Source organism: Bos grunniens, chromosome 25 (genome assembly GCF_055505025.1).
Source record: "Bos grunniens cultivar Pamir isolate PY7600 chromosome 25, Bosgru_T2T1.0, whole genome shotgun sequence".
NCBI classification, from domain to species: domain Eukaryota; kingdom Metazoa; phylum Chordata; class Mammalia; order Artiodactyla; family Bovidae; genus Bos; species Bos grunniens.
In genome coordinates this window covers 15,873,770-15,889,662 of record NC_141189.1, presented here as the reverse complement: position 1 = coordinate 15,889,662, position 15,893 = coordinate 15,873,770, and the positions used below count along the sequence as shown (strand labels likewise).

At 46.9% G+C, this 15,893-nt stretch overlaps 1 long non-coding RNA gene across 2 annotated transcripts; it reads left to right on the top strand.

Moving 5' to 3' along the window:
* Positions 1-9,779: 9,779 nt before the first annotated feature.
* LOC147345112 (uncharacterized) lies at positions 9,780-13,052 on the top strand. 2 transcript variants are annotated; one of them, XR_015154552.1, is made up of 2 exons: positions 9,780-10,737; positions 12,541-13,052. It is a non-coding gene; the product is annotated as an uncharacterized LOC147345112 (long non-coding RNA). The 2 variants fall into 2 exon arrangements; XR_015154553.1 differs by having other exon boundaries at positions 10,513-10,737; positions 12,191-13,052.
* The last annotated feature ends 2,841 nt before the right edge of the window (positions 13,053-15,893 follow it).

Genomic DNA, 15,893 nt, shown 5'->3' with positions numbered 1-15,893 from the left:
GCAGGGCACTCAGGTTCGATCCCCGGTCAGGGAACTAAGATCCCACATGCTGCAGAGCAACAAAGCCAATGAGCCACAACTAGAGAGCCTGAGCGCCACAACAAAAGATCCCACGTGCCACAACTAAGACCCAATAAAGCCAAGTAAAAACAACTAAACAAAAAAACAAAAACCTACATGTCCACCAATAGGGGAACTGATTAAATAAATTATGGCCTAAACATATAACGGGACTTCCCTGGTGGCTCAGTGGTAAAGAATCCACCCACAATGCAAGAGACCTGGGTTCAATCCCTGGGTGGGGAAGATCCCCTGGACAAGGAAACGGCAACCCACTCCAGTATTCTTGCCTGGAGAATTCCATGGACAGAGGAGCCTGGTGGGCTGAAGTCCCCAGAGTCACAAAGAATCGGACCTTGTGAAGTGACTTAGCAAGCATCCTGTTTGGTTTCCTCACTGGAGAAAGTGTGTGTGCCCTTTGAACCAGTGTGGCCTCACACTCCTCTTCCTGCCCGGGTACATGGAGTGAGAATTCATATCCTGTTCTGACTGAACAGTCCTGACTAAATCACTGACTCGTAGAGTGATCCTGGGAAAGCCCAGCACGTTCTCACAGAAATGACAAGATGGATGCTAATGTCCAGCCCTCTCAAACCTTCAGCCAGGCAGAGGGAGCAGTGTGCCTAAGGACATGGTAAGAGAGGGTAAGAAAGATGGTGCCTGCCAACTCTGGATCTTCATCTCCCATCGCCCCTCACCCCTTTCACTCACAGCTTCCTGACCCACCCTCTCCTGGGCTGCTCTCCTGCACGTCTGTCTAGTTGCTACTTCCCTAGGGAATGAAAGGACAGCTGCCCACTTCCTCCAGGCTTCCACACTCTCCGAGGACCTTTAGTCGGACTAAGCGCTAGAGCCCAGTGAAAACTTCCCAGAGGGACCCTGAGCAGGAAGAAATGGCCAATCAGACTGGCCCCTGAGGTTTCCACAGGGTGTGTGAAAGGTTGGGCTGGATGGTAATAGTTTTTGAAAGTAAAAGCATGGTTTTAATTTATCCTTAAAATGTATACTCAATGCCTTTCTCTCTTTGGATGTCTGCAGCTTGCTGCTGCTGCTTTTTTTAACTTGCTTCTTTTTAAGGTCACAAGAGCCTTTTCTTCAGGTGAAGATGGTGTCCATCCTGGGGAGAAATTAGGTGCTTTTGCACAGCCTCCTCAGCCCTGGACTCTCTAGACATTCATGTTTGTGACATCACACACATGGTTTTAGTTTTGATGGTTTCCATGCTTTTAGCTTGGAATTTCCAGAAAAAGTTTGAAAACTCAGAGATGCAGTGTGAGGAGAAGAGGCACATGACCTGGGGCTTTGAGGGCTTTCAGTTCAAATCAGACTCTGACCTACATACACTCAGTTACCCATAAAATGGGAAGAATACTCCCTTCACAAAAGTGTCCCACAGCCACTGAGATCAGGTCTACAAGGATCCTAGCAAGAAGGTCCACAATCAACAGCAGCCCCTTAACTAGCCTCTCTATGGTGTTCCTGATGTTCCTGTTGCAGAACTGACCTTCTACCAACAGCCATTTTAAAAAAGGAAGCAGTAAGGAATTGGCTGGCGGTCCAGAGGTTAGAACTCCGCGCCAGTTCAATACTGGGTCGGAGAACTAAGATTCCACAAGCCATGCTACCAAAACCACCACCGCCACAACAAAACGTAGCAGTACAAACAAACAAACACTAGCATTTATTGAGCACTTATTATGTGTCAAGCGCACTTAAGGGCTTGCATATATTAATTCATTGAATCCATACAGAAAGCCTTTGAGCTAGCCCGGTTATGTTTGCAAAGAAAGCCACGGCTCAGAGAAGAGGAGTAACAGCCGAGCTGGTTTAGAAACCCAGGCAGTTGGGCTCTGCTCCTCCCCCTGATCTGGGCACCAGAATCATCAAAACGTCCTCCAGAGTGAACACTAGGCAACTTGGCCCTTCTCAGGGAGCCGAGGGAACTAATTCCTCCAGTTGCAGCTTTCTGCCGGGGTCGAAGGGGTTATTCCCACTGAGACGCCTGCACCCCAGGCTCCTAGAGAGGCCGCGTTGGGGGCGGGAGGAAACTTTGCTTCCGGCGGTGCGAGGGTTTGGGAATCGGGAATCCGGCGCGCTGGCTACCGGTTGCGGCTCTCTGCCCCGCCTCGCCCGGAGCCCCACGGTGGGGCGGATGAGCCCTGGGCGGGCAGAGGGGTAGGGCTCCCCGAAAGGCATCCCTGACCCCCGGGATCTAGAAAGGGGGGACTCTGAATTGGGGTGGCGAAGGCCTGCCCTTCCAGAACAGAGGTCCCCCCGGCGTGTGGGGGGAGACGTCGGTGAACTTGGCCGCCCCTGGAGGCTTCTGATCTCCCCGGTCGCAGGCTGTCACGGGGAGGCGCGGGGCGGGGGGCCGTTTTTCCTGGAAGCGCCAGCCTCCCGGTCCCCCGCCGGCCCCTCCCCGAGACCTCGAACCTTCCAGAGCCCCGGGTAAGAAAGCGCTCGCTCCTTCCTCCCCGCTCCCTAGTGCTGGCCCGTCCCCCTCCTCCTTAACTCTACAGCTGCCCCGAGAAGCCTGTGGTATCGGCCCCATCTTGTAGGCGACTGTTTTATAAAGTCAGTTTATAAACGGGCTTGTCCCAGACTCTCGGGGTCAGGAGCGGAGGCAGGAACGCGCGTCGCGCTTCCCAGGCCCGCGGGCTCAGGACCCGGTCAGCTGGGGCAATGGGTTAGCATCCGGCTACCTTCTCTGAACCAAGCAGGTCTGAAACCAGCCCCGTTGTCCTTTCTATTTGAGAGATGGCTGTGTCATTCTAAGTCAAGTTGGAAGCCCAGTTATCTTTTCTCTTGCCACACCACTCTGCTTCCTTCATCTTCTTACCAACTTGTAATCTTTTATTTTTTAATCTATTAAACTAAAGCTGTCTATGGACTCAAATCAGATCTCTGTAAGCATGGCATTCAAGGCCAGTTGAAACTTGGCTTCAGCCCATGTCTAACTTGATTTCTCTTGGTTCCCTAAGTAGAACCCTAAGTAGCAGAGTTTCTTTTTAAATTTCGAATTGATATTTACTTTAACATTGGGAGACTTCATTAAAGCACACACACACAGATGTCCAACTTATGATCCATCAGTAGAGCTGGAAACAGCTGGCCCAGGTTCTTGCCTCCAGCATCTGGTTTGAAACGAGTGGTGCCTACCCCCTTTTAGGTAGGGCTCTGCTCCCTGTGTAGTCCCATCCACTCTGAGCCCTCCCTGTCTCAGCCAGAGGATCAGCTGTTGTGCTTGCATTGATGTTTTTCCTAGAATGGAGATGCAGGTTTTTGGCTCCTGGGACTCTGTCAGTTCAGTTCAGTCGCTCAGTTCTGTCTGACTCCGCAACCCCATGGACTGCAGCATACCATACCTCCCTGTCCATCACCAACTCCCGGAGCTCGCTCAGACTCATGTGTATGGAGTCCCTGAGGCCATCTGACCATCTCATCCTCTGTTGTCTCCTTCTCCTCCCACCTTTAATCTTTCCCAGCATCAGGATCTTTTCCAAGGAGTCAGTTCTTCACATCAGATGGCCAAAGTATTGGAGTTTCAGCTTCAGCATCTGTCCTTCCAATGACTATTCAGGACCGATTTCCTTTAGGATGGACTGGTTGGATCTCCTTGCAGTCCAAGGGACTCTCAAGAGTCTTCTCCAACACCACAATTCAAAAGCATCAATTATTCGGCACTTAGCTTTCTTTATAGTCCAACTCTCACACCCATACATGACTACTGGAAAAACGATAGCTTTGACTAGATGGACCTTTGTTGGCAAAGTAATGTCTCTGCTTTTTAATATGCTGTCTAGGTTGGTCATAATTTTTCTTCCAAGGAGCAAGCGTCTTTTAATTTCATGGCTGCAGTCACCATCTGCAGTGATTTTGGAGCCCAAGAAAATAAACTGTTTTCATTGTTTCCCCGTCTATTTCCTATGAAGTGATGGGACCAGATACCATGATCTTAGTTTTCTGAATGTTGAGTTTCAAGCCAACTTTTTCACTCTCCTCTTTCACTTTCATCAAGAGGCTCTTTAGTTCTTCACTTTCTGCCATAAAGTTGGTGTCATCTGCATATCCAAGGTTATTGATATTTCTCCCGGCAATCTTGATTCCAGCTTGTGTTTCATCCAGTCCAGCATCTCACATGATGTACTCTGCATAGAAGTTAAATAAGCAGGGTGACAATATACAGCCTTGATGTACTCCTTTCCCGATTTAGAACCAGTCTGTTGTTCCATGTCCAGTTCTAACTGATACTTCTTGACCTGCATACAGATTTCTCAGGAGGCAGGTAAGGTAGTCTGGTATTCCCATCTCTTTTAAGAATTTTCCAGTTTGCTGTGATACACACAGCCAAAGGCTTTGGCATAGTCAATAAAGCAGAAATAGACATTTTTCTGGAACTGTCTTGCTTTTTTTTATGATCCAAGGGATGTTGTCAATTTGATCTCTGGTTCCTCTGCCTTTTCTAAATCCAGCTTGAATGTCTGGAAGTTCACAGTTCACATACTATTGAAGCCTGGCTTGGAGAATTTTGAGCATTATTTTGCTAGCATGTGAAATGAGTGCAATTGTGTGGTAGTTTGAACATTTTTTGGCTTTGCCATTCTTTGGGATTGGAATGAAAACTGACCTTTTCCAGTCCTGTGGCCACTGCTGAGTTTTCCAAATTTACTGGCATATTGAGTGCAGCACTTTCACAGCATCATCTTTTAGGATTTGAAATAGCTCAACTGGAATTCCATCACCTCCCCTAGCTTTGTTCATAGTGATGCTTCCTAAGGCTCACTTGACTTCACATTCCAGGATGTCTGTCTCTAGGTGAGTGATCACCATTGTGGTTATCTGGATCATGAATATCTTTTTTGCACAGTTCTTCTATGTATTCTTGCCACCTCTTCTTAGTATCTTCTGCTTCTCTTAGGTCCATACCATTTCTGTCCTTTTTTGTGCCCATCTTTGCATGAAATGTTCTTTTGGTATCTCTAATTTTCTTGAAGAGATCTCTCATCTTTCCCATTCTATTGATTTCCTCTATTTCTTTGCATTGATCACTGAGGAAGGCTTATCTCTCCATGCTATTCTTTGGAGCTCTGCATTCAAATGGGTATATCTTTCCTTTTCTCCTTTGCCTTTAGCTTCTCTTCTTTACTCAGCTCTTTGTAAGGCCTCCTCAGACAACCATTTTGGCTTTTTGCATTTCTTTTTCTTGGGGATGGTCTTGATCACCACCCCATGTACAATGTCACGGACCTCCAGACCTCCATCCATAGTTCACCAGGCTTTCTGTCTATCAGATCTAATCCCTCGAATCTGTTTGTCACTTCCACTGTATAGCACCTAAAGCCACTGATTCTTTGCGACCCCCATGGACTGTAGTCTGCCAGGCTTCTCTGTCCATGGAATTCTCCAGGCAAGAATACTGGAGTAGGCAGCTGTTCCCTTCTCCAGGGTATCTTTCCAACCCAGGGATCAAACCCAGGTCTCCAGCATTGCAGCCAGATTCTTTACCAGCTGAGCTACCAGGGAAGCCCGGGTCTCTATCAAAAGGACTCAAGTCGAAAGTAAACCCAGAGGGACCTGTGTGCAAAGAACACAGAGAGGGACTTACTTCCCTGGTGGTCTGGTGGTTAAGACTCCCTGCTCCAATACAGGGGGCATGGGTTCAGTCCCTGGTGGGGGAACTATGGTCCTACATGCCACATGGTGCAGCCAAAAAATAATAAAGGCAACAGGAAGTATGCGCCCAGGCTCCTTCACACTTTTCCTTTTCTTTCTTGGACTCCATTCCATTTGAATTTTTCACTTGCCATACAGAAACACTCATATCCAGCTATTTTGCCTCACAGCCTCTCAGATGAACCATATCTTTGCAGTGTCTTCTCCAGTGAGTAGATTGTTTAGCAGTGTCCACAGCTAGTCCTATTCCATGAAACCTTCCCCAACAACCAAACATCCAACTACCTGCATCCATCTCATCAGTATTTCTAGAGGCTGGGCACTGGGTTAGATGAGCATGACTAAGCCACCACCGTTTCTGCTCCCTTCTAGACTTCTGTGGCTGCTCCTGAATCAACATCTCACACATGCTAGGCGGTCAATAAATGACTATGCTTATGTTTAGTCGTGTCCGACTCTCTGTGACCCCATAGACTGTAGCCCACCAGGCTCCTCCGTCCGTGGGATTCTCCAGGCAAGAATACTGGAGTGGGTTGCCAAATGGCACCCCATTCCAGGACTCTTGCCTGGAAAATCCCACGGACGGAGGAGCCTGGTGGGTCGCAGTCCATGGGGTCACAGAGAGTCAGACAGGACTGAACGACTTCACTTTCAATTTTCACTTTCATGCCTTGGAAAAGGAAATGGCAACCCACTCTAGTGTTCTTCCCTGGAGAATCTCAGGGACGGGGGAGCCTGGTGGGCTGCCGTCTATGGGGTCGCACAGAGTTGGACACGACTGAAGTGACTTAGCCGTAGCAGCCACTTCTTCCTCCAGAGGATCTTCCCAACCCAGGGATCAAACCTGAGTCTCCAGTGTCGCCTGCATTGCAGGTGGATTCTTTACCTGCTGAGCCATCAGGGAAGCCCCAATAAGGAATTATCAGCTAGTAGATGGCCCAGTCATACATGTCTTATTCCCTTGGTTGAACTGTAAGATCTTTGAGCATGGGGTCCAAATGGGATCTATCTTCACTGCCCTAGCAACCATTACTGTTCCTGGCACACAGCAGACACGTGGTTATGGCTAAGGAAATAAGAGCCATAAGGAGATGCCCCAGACAAAAAATAAGTATCAAATTTCAGCCCAGTCCCAAGGCTGGAAGCAGCACCCCCTGCTCCCCATGTCCTAGTGCTGCAGAAGAATGGAGAGGCAGCCCCAGAGAAGAGAGAACAGAGGCTTACTCAGTCCTGACAGCCAGGAGCGCGTCACAGACCCCTGGCCAGGAGGCTTCGCTCGAAATTCAGCTAAAGTTACATCTCTAACCGAGCTGTATCCGTGTGACCTTGTGAGTGAAACCCAACCTGATTCTGATTCTGAATTCCAAGCTCTAGAATTGACAACAATGGTTCACATGTACCGTAGCTCCCCATGAGTCAAGTCCTGCTTCTCGCTTCACACCCATGGCCTTCCAGCCCCACTAGGGTCCTGGCATCAATACTGTATCTCCTCTTTACAGAGAGATGGCAGAGGTTCTAATGCCTGTTTAACTCGCCTGAAGCCACCCAGTAACAGGCTGAGCCAGGAGCTAAGTCCACGTGGGCTGATTCCAGGGCTTCTGAGCTTAGCACTGTGCTCCTTCCAAACTGCTGCTGCTGCTGAGGCTTTATTTAATACCACAGAACTTTACACTTCAGTATAGTTAAAATGGTAAATTTTATTTTATGTGTGTTTTAACTGAGTTTTTAATTGAGGAACCCAGGGACTTAAACAGATGTAAAAGAACACCAGGGACATCCCTAGGAGTCCCTAGTGATTAGGGACCACCAGTAGGTCTCTAACCACATCCCTAGTGGTTAGGACTCCACACTTCACTGCAGGAGGCATGGGTTCCATTCCTGGTCGGGGAACTAGGATCCCGCATGCTGCACAGGGCAACCAAAGAAAAAATTTTAATTAAAATAAAACCTGCCCTCACGGAAGTTAAAGTCTAAGGAAGACATAAAGAAATAAAATAACAAAGTGGGTAAGGGAAACTAGGAAGTGTCCTCATCACGGAACATGTTGCTGTTTTGTAGAGAGAGGCCAGGGGTATTTCTCTGAGAAGATGAGCTTTTATGTAAAAAACGGACAGGAAGCAGGTGTGTGAAACTGCCTGCCTTCTGCTCCCTCCAAAAACTCCAGAAAGAAGACAATCTAGACTGAGGAAATGGACTCGGGTGCTATTTGCTAATTCTTCAAGCATTCCAGGAGGGGAGAAAAAACAACTTTCAGGAGGGGTGAAGTTGATTTTTTTTTTTTAATATTTATTTGACTGTGCTGGGTCTTAGTTGTGGCATGTGGGACCTAATTCCCTGACTGGGGATTGAACCCCGGGCCCCTGCACTGGGAGTGTGGAGTCTTAGCCAGTGGACCACCAGGAAAGTCCCAAAGTTGATTCTTTTCCTTCTTAACCTTCCCTTGTTCTTTCTGATTTTGCTGTAGATCATTTCTCACTTCAATCTCCTCCAAGATTCACCTCTATTCTGCCTTGTCTGTCCTTCCCTTGTCTGGCTAACTCCCTCTACAGTGGCCATGAAATGAGGTGGTAGAGGCAGTGGGTGAGCAAGCGGTCAGGGGAACTAGCCTGCTTCCTTCCGTGATAGGGAGCCACGCAGAGTGTGAAGGGGAGGTGGGGGCAGGAGGCGGGCAACCCTGGAAGTGATACACTTGGAGATTCAGGAAACATCTGCAGGGCAGATGGCCTGGGACAGTGGCCCAGATCCCCTCAGAGTGAGAGGATTAAACACACAGAACCTAGAGAAGAAGCAAAGGCACATGTTGCTTTGTTTTGGTTTTTTTCTTGGTATGTCTCTTCTGATAGCTGAATTGAGATAGAATTCACATACTGTATATTTCACTTACTGAAAGTGGACCATTCTGTGATTTTTAGTCCAAAACAAAGTTGAGCAACCATCACCTTAGGTTTAGAATATTTTCATCACTCCTCAAATCAACTTCATATCTATTAGGAGTCATTTCTTGAGGCCCCGCTAAATCTCTCGCCCTGCCCTTTCACTCCCAACCCCTCACACCCCGACCCCCTCCACTCTAAGCACTCACTAATGTACTTTCTGTCTCTGTAGATTTACATTGTCTGGACATTTTGTGTAAATGGCCCACTTTGGTTTTGGTTTTAGTTGGCTTTTTTTTCCACCTTTTTTTAAATTGGAAGGTGGGTGGGTGACCACTGAAGAGTCTTATAAAGGTGGGTTTGGAACATTAGAAGTTGAGAAGCTCTTTTGGGGAGACAAAGGTGACAGGAAAGCAGAAGAGAGAAATAACTTGCATCTGTTTTATTTTTTTAAATTTTATTTATTTATTTTTGTGCTGAATCTTCATTGCTGTGCTGGATTTTCTCTAGTTGCAGTGAGTGGGGGCTACTTTTCGTTGTTTGGTGCAAGGGCTTCTCATTATAGTGACTTCTCTTGTTGAAGAGCAAAGGCTCTAGGGTCCACGGGCTTCAGTAGTTGTAGCACGTGGGCTCAACAGTTGGGTTACTGGACCCCACAGCACAGGCTCAGTAGTTGTGACACACGGAGTTAGTTGCTCCACGGCATGTGGGATCATTCAGGATCAGGGATTGAACCTGTGTCTCCTGCACTGGCAACCGGACTCTACCATTGAGCCACCAGAGAAGCCCTGTTTTATTTTTTATTGCTCTATTTCTTCTTTTTTTTAAAGCCACCTCAAATGTTGGGAAGAGAGAAAATCTAAGTAAATGAAAGTGAGGAATGCTACAAATTGTCTGCTTTTATTTCTGTGAGCAATTTCTTTACCTGTTTTTGCAGTTATGCCTTCCCTTTGCCAATACTGTAACATGTAAAGAGACCAATCATGGAGTCAAGTCAGGAAACATGGTTCCTCCTATTAGCAGCCTGACTCAGCTACTTTCAAGTTCTCTCTTCTGTAAAATGAAGGGGTTAAAGATTATTTCACCCTTTTCTCCAGCATCATCTCCTGAGTGGCAGGCAATCAGCCTTTTCGGTATCTGTTGACAGTCCCTATTTTCTTTTTAGGTGCCATCACAGACTTTTCCTCCATTCCTGGAATTTCTAGGTACAGAATGTAAGGAGGATGAGAAGATAGCCATGTAACTTGCTTAAAATTTATATACTAGGTCAAACCTTTATGAAGAACTTTACACGTGCTACTTGGGCTGTTTCACAGCTAGTAAGGAACACTAGAAGGGACCTTAGAGAACATCTAGTTTAATCCCTTCACTTCAGTAGATGGAAACAGGCCTAGAAATAGGATATAATGCTAGAGCGGGGCCCAGTTCTGTAGCTTCCCAATGCCTATTCGTTTACATTAGAGGAAATCGAAGCCCAGGGACTTCCATGAAGAATAGGGCCTATCAATCGAGGCAGGCTCGTTGATCACCTAGAGTCCACTCCCTCTTTTAACAGCAGTTTAGAAGAGGTGCAGCCCCGGCCAGTTTTCTCGAAATTTACTGGAACTGGATCCAGACCTCCGGGCTTGCACTGTAGCATGAATGAATGTAATCGTAGTGGTTCTGCCAACAGAGGCACCTCTCCCTGCGTCAGGCCCGGGCGATTACTCCTGGGGAGGATTAGGTGTCCTGGTCTTTGAGGTCCCCTTCCCAGGCAGGCGTCTTCTAGGTCCCCGCGTAACCCCAGCTTGGGGTGCAGCCCAGTTGGGTTGGGGGCGTGGCCCGACAGCTGCGAACCAATCCCAGGCCCCACCGTAGGTAGAGGCGGGAGGTCCGCTCCCCACCCCGCCCATTTTCCTTTCAACAGCTGGAATGCGGGGTGGTGACCTAGGCAACCGCCATAGCTTGGCGCCCACCGGCCGTATTCGCTTCGTCTCGCCCCTCTTGGAACAACCAATCGGAAAACGAAGTCCTTTAAGGGCCAAAAGAAGAAAAAGGACGGCGATTTTGATTGGCTGATTGGAAGAGTCAAGTACAATCTCTGGCGAGACCCTGGGGCTGAGGCTCCGGGATCTCGCCCAATTTGGAAAAGGTGAGCTAGGGACATACACTTTTGAGCTAGCAGAGGATGAGCTTTGGATAACTGAAAATTCGGTGTTTCCAGTTCGAGGTAGCTTCTCTCTTAGGTGTAGGAGAAGGTAGTTGGAGAACAGTCACCCCGTATTGTTAGTTATACTTCTTGGTAGTATTGGGAGGAATATAGGGATTTAATGTTTAAATTAAACATTTATTGAGCACCTGCCGGGTGCCAGACACTGGTCTAAATGAACAAACCAGTTTCCTGCCTTCTTGGAGCTTGTATTCTAACGAAGATAACCACAAGGCAATGTGGGGGAAAAGTAGAGCAAGTTAAGAGGGGGCAGGAGAGTGGGGGGAGAAGATTGAGGGGCAAGGGAGTGCAGATCTTACAGGGTCTTGTGTGCTTGGCTTTTGTTTTGAAATAGGGAGCCACTGCAGGGTTTCTAGCAGAAGAGTAGCATCACATGGCTTATATTTAAAAATAACCCTTCTGGGGAATTCCCTGGTGGTCCAGTGGTTAGGGTCCTGAGATTTCACTGCTGAGGGCAAGTGTTCAATACCTGATTGGGAAAATAAGATTCCTAAGATCCCTTAAGCCAAGAGGCCAGAAAAACAAAACAATTTTGGCTTCAGTATTGGTAACCAATTGAAGGGGCAAGAATGGAAGGAGATCTGCTAGAAGGTAACTGCAATAATGCATGTTCGTGTGAAGGAGATGATGACAGTTTGGTCTGGATCAGGGTAGTGGTGGCACAAGAGGTGACTAGTGGTCAGATTCTGGATGTATTTTGAAGGTAGAGCCCAAATGATTTCCCAAAAGACTAGAAATGGAATATGAGATAAAGACAGGAATTAAGAATCACTCTAAGGATTTTGGATTGAATGACTGAAGGAGGACTTGCCATCAGTTTACATAGAAAAAGCCTGGGGTGGAACAGACTTGGGGTCTTGGAAAAAATCAGTATTTACAGATGGGGTTTTTCAGTCAGAGGAACAGGTGTGACCAAAGCACATAACAGAGTTCCTTAACTCAGTCAAGGGTCAAAAAAGCTTCCTCTCATAACTTATGATGGAAAATGATTTTAAAAATAATATATGTGTATTTGTATAACTAAATCACCTTGCTGTGCACCTGAAACATTGTAAGTCAACTATATTCAATAAAATATATATATTTAAAGAATGTCCTATGGGAAAAAAAAGCTTCCTCTCACCCCAGTGATTCTCTAATGAACGATGAGGTCATATGAGGATCACTTGGGAAGTCTTTTCACTCTAAACCACCAAGGCAATCTACTCCACCAAGTCTTGATTATGGTGAAGGGCAGGGGAAAGAGTGGCTTTCCCCTGGTGGCTACCAGTCAGTCCAGCGAGGAAAGACCGAGGCTCATAAGACAGAAGGAGGGATGGGTGTCTGCTCTCTGGTGAAGAGCTTGTCTTGTGGAACAACTATTTCCTTCCCTCAGGTTGGAATTTGGCCATCAAGGGATAGGAGCCCTAACCACTGGGCCACCAAGGAATTCCCCACAATGCCTTCTAAAGTTCTGCATGAAGAAGCATCCTGTTTACCAAATGTTTACTGGACAGAGAAAAAGAAGGAGGTTCTTAGAGACCTTTTCTCCACAAGAAAGGCCTCCAATGCTAGGAATGGTCAGCCAGACAACATAACAGTGATTATAACACTGCATTCTGGCTTTGTTGAGCACTTACCTTTTTCTAAGCAGCATTCGAAATACTTCCTATTCATCAACTCATTTAAGCCAACAACTATACAAGGAACAAGGGAAATACCTTTTTTTTTTTTTTTTCTTTAAAGGTTTACTGAAGGGCCAACCGAAGATACCATTATTAGCTCCATTTTGCGGGTTTGGAATCTAAGCTGAGAGATGTTGGTTGGGGTGTGAATCCAGGTTGTCTGGACTCCAGAATGTGAGCGCTTAATGTCACTCTCTGAAAGCCATGGTTTCAGACTGCCCTGGTGGTCACGTGGTTAAGAATCTGCCTGCCAAGGCAGAGGACATGGGTTCCATCCCTGATCCCCCATGCAGAGGAGCAACTACGCCCATACACTGCAGCTACTGAAGCCCGTGAGCCCTAGAGCCTCTGTTCCACAACAAGAGAAGCCGCCAAGATGAGAAGCCAGCACACCACAACTCGAGAGTGGCCCCTGCTCACTGCAACCAGAGAAAGCCTGAGTGCAGCAACAGAGACTCAGAACAGCCAAAAATAAACAAATACTTTTTAAAAGGTATAGTTATACAACATAGTAAATCAACTATACTTCGATAAAAAGTTAAATAAAAAATAAAAGGTGTATTTCACAGTGAAGGGGCTTAATTTCTTCTGTGTTAAATAAAAACAAAGATCCATTCAATAAAATATTTAGTAATACAAGAACAAGAAAAACAATTTTATTGGAAATATTCTAACACATTTTCTGAACAAATAATCAAAAAAATAAATAAGGACATAAAAAGATAGGAACATATGAAATTTTGACCTTGAAAACAAATAGTGTACCTTCATTTCAAGTTTCATGGACAGTGACAAACTGCAATAAATATTAAACTACAGAGAATATTTTGGTAAATTTTGAAAAATAGAAATTCTAGAAGTCAGTCTCAGATCAAAATGCAGTACAACTAACAGTAATATAAAACACACCACTCAGAAACTGAAAACCATAAATAACATCTCAAATTACTCTTAGGACAAGAAGTAAATCAAGGATAAAAAGCAAACTATTTGGGGATAATGATAATCATAATAAAAGGATACAGTCAAATCTACCTGCAGAGGCAAAATTAATAGCATTCAATGCTTTTAGTGTCAAAAAAAGAGAAAAAAACGAATGAACTAAGCATGCAAGTTGAGATCTCTGAAAAGAGTATAAAATACTCCCCTACTCCCCAAATGGGAAATATTTAAAATAGAAAACAGAAAAAAAAGAACGCCCAGAAGCCTAAGAGGAGGAGAGATGTACCTTCTGGCCTGTGGACAGGGAAGCGCCTTGGTGCTCCACATGAACTTGGTCCTCTGACCTGTGCCCTTGAACATCCCCCTTTTCGCTCCGCCTGACATGCTCGTCCACTCCCAAGGCCTCAGCTCCCTTCAGCCCCTTGCCTGTGTCAGCACCGCAGCTCCTAGCGTTGTGCCTCTCTGGTGGCATCTACATGTGCCCTACAATAAAGTCTCTCCACCTGAGACCCCCTTTCTAGCAGATGTGAGACCTTCGGAACAGGAGCATGTCCTCCTTATCATCATATCCTCAGGGCCTGGGATGTCGTGGGTTCTTGGCTGAATGGAAGTGTGAGCAGGGGGGCTCAAGCACGGATTCCCGAGTTGCATTTGGTCCCAAGCTGCTTCTGCTCCCCGCGCTGCCCTGTCACAGGCCCCAAGACTATGTCATGAGGCCTAGAATGAATCATTCCCATGGTCAGATGACTAACAAAGGAGGATCTGCCTGCTGAGATGTTTAGGCAACCAATAATGACTGTACTGACAATGTCAATAAAACATGAGGATGTGGGACTTTGATTTTTTTTTTTTCTTATTTCCTCTTTTTCACTGCATAATCCTCTATCCTCAAGGCCTGATTCAAACACCATCTTCCCCAGGCGGACCTTTCCTGACTTCTCCAACCAGAAACAATCTTGCCTTTTCTGGGCTTCCAGGGCACCTGCCCCTCCCTCTGGTCTCTTGAAATGTCCGCCTTTGGCTGTCTGTGTCTCCATCCAAATGGGCAGCCGACACCATCTAAGCAGAACTGCAGGTCCTCCACACAGCACCACCCCTGGTAAGAAGAGGATGCACTAAGATGTTCTTCCTGGCGCAACCCACCTTCCCCTGCATGTGTGGGGGTGGGGAGGGGACAACACACCGGTTTAAATGGGCAGCTTGCCTAGGTGACAGAGACCACACTAAACTCAAAGCAGACTCCCACAAACCTCAGAGACCATCTCCTGCACATTTTACGCTGCGCCTGGCTCAAAAGGTTCACCCCCACCCTCACCCCCCAGCAAGAAAAACTCTCTAGCCAAAACGAGGCAAGGAGATGGGAGTTCGCGGTCACGTTACCCGGGGGTTGCTCAGAGCAGCTGGGCAGATGTTTAGATCATCTTGTTTGTGCCCAGATGGACAAGGAGAGGGCCTTCAGGCACAGGTCTCCATCTGAGTGAGCTCCAGGGACAAAAGAGAAGCCGATTTACTTTAGAAAGAACCACAGCGTTAGCTACAGTCACGACCCTCCAACTCACCCCTACATGTCTCTCGGAATAATCTTCCTAAAACTCGGATCGTTCCCTTGTCACTCAATCCCCTACTTGGAACCCTTCAATGCTTCCCAGGAACCTTCAGGATATGGCCTGACATTCCAGCCTCCATGGGATCTGACCCCACGGAGCCGTCCACTGCCATCTTCGGCCATACATCCCTCCAGGCCCCCAAACAGCAAACTCCCTCAGGATTCCCTGCTCCGGTCCCTCTCTCTCCTCCATGTTTTCCTCTCACAGCATTTCATCCAGGACCGTGGATTCAGAAATCATCCATCTGTAGCAGTGCCAGATTTTCTTCTGGTCTGGACTGCTCGTGTCAGTTCCAGAACAGTATAAGCCATTGTCTACTGACATCCTCACTTAGATGTCAAACACATCTCAAGCTGGACTGTCTAAAACACCCTTCCCACCTGATCCCCTTACGCAGCTTGTCTTCCCAGCATCAGTAAACTCCACCATCCACTCAGCTGCTTCGGTCACTCCTGACTCCTCTTTCTCTGATGGCTCACACATTCACCCCACCCCCACCCCACTAAGTCCTGTGGATTCTACCACCGAAGTTTCTCAAACATCCATCTATTCTTTTCATCCATCCGGTATGTCACCGCCCCAGTCTAAGCCATATCTCCCTCCTGGATCACAGGAGCTTCCCCACAGGGTCTCCCTACGTCTGAGCCCCTACAACACACAGTCCACACTCAAAGGTGGTCATCTGTGTAAACAGAAGCATGCTACTCCAGTGAAGTGGGGATAACAACCAGGCTTCTAGTTTTAAAGGGCTCCCATTGGCCAAATCTGGGGCAATCTGAGCACCAAGATAAGGCTCATAACTATAAGATTATTGGAAAATAAGAGAAATCTTAAAGTCCTTACTGATAATAAATATTAAATAAGT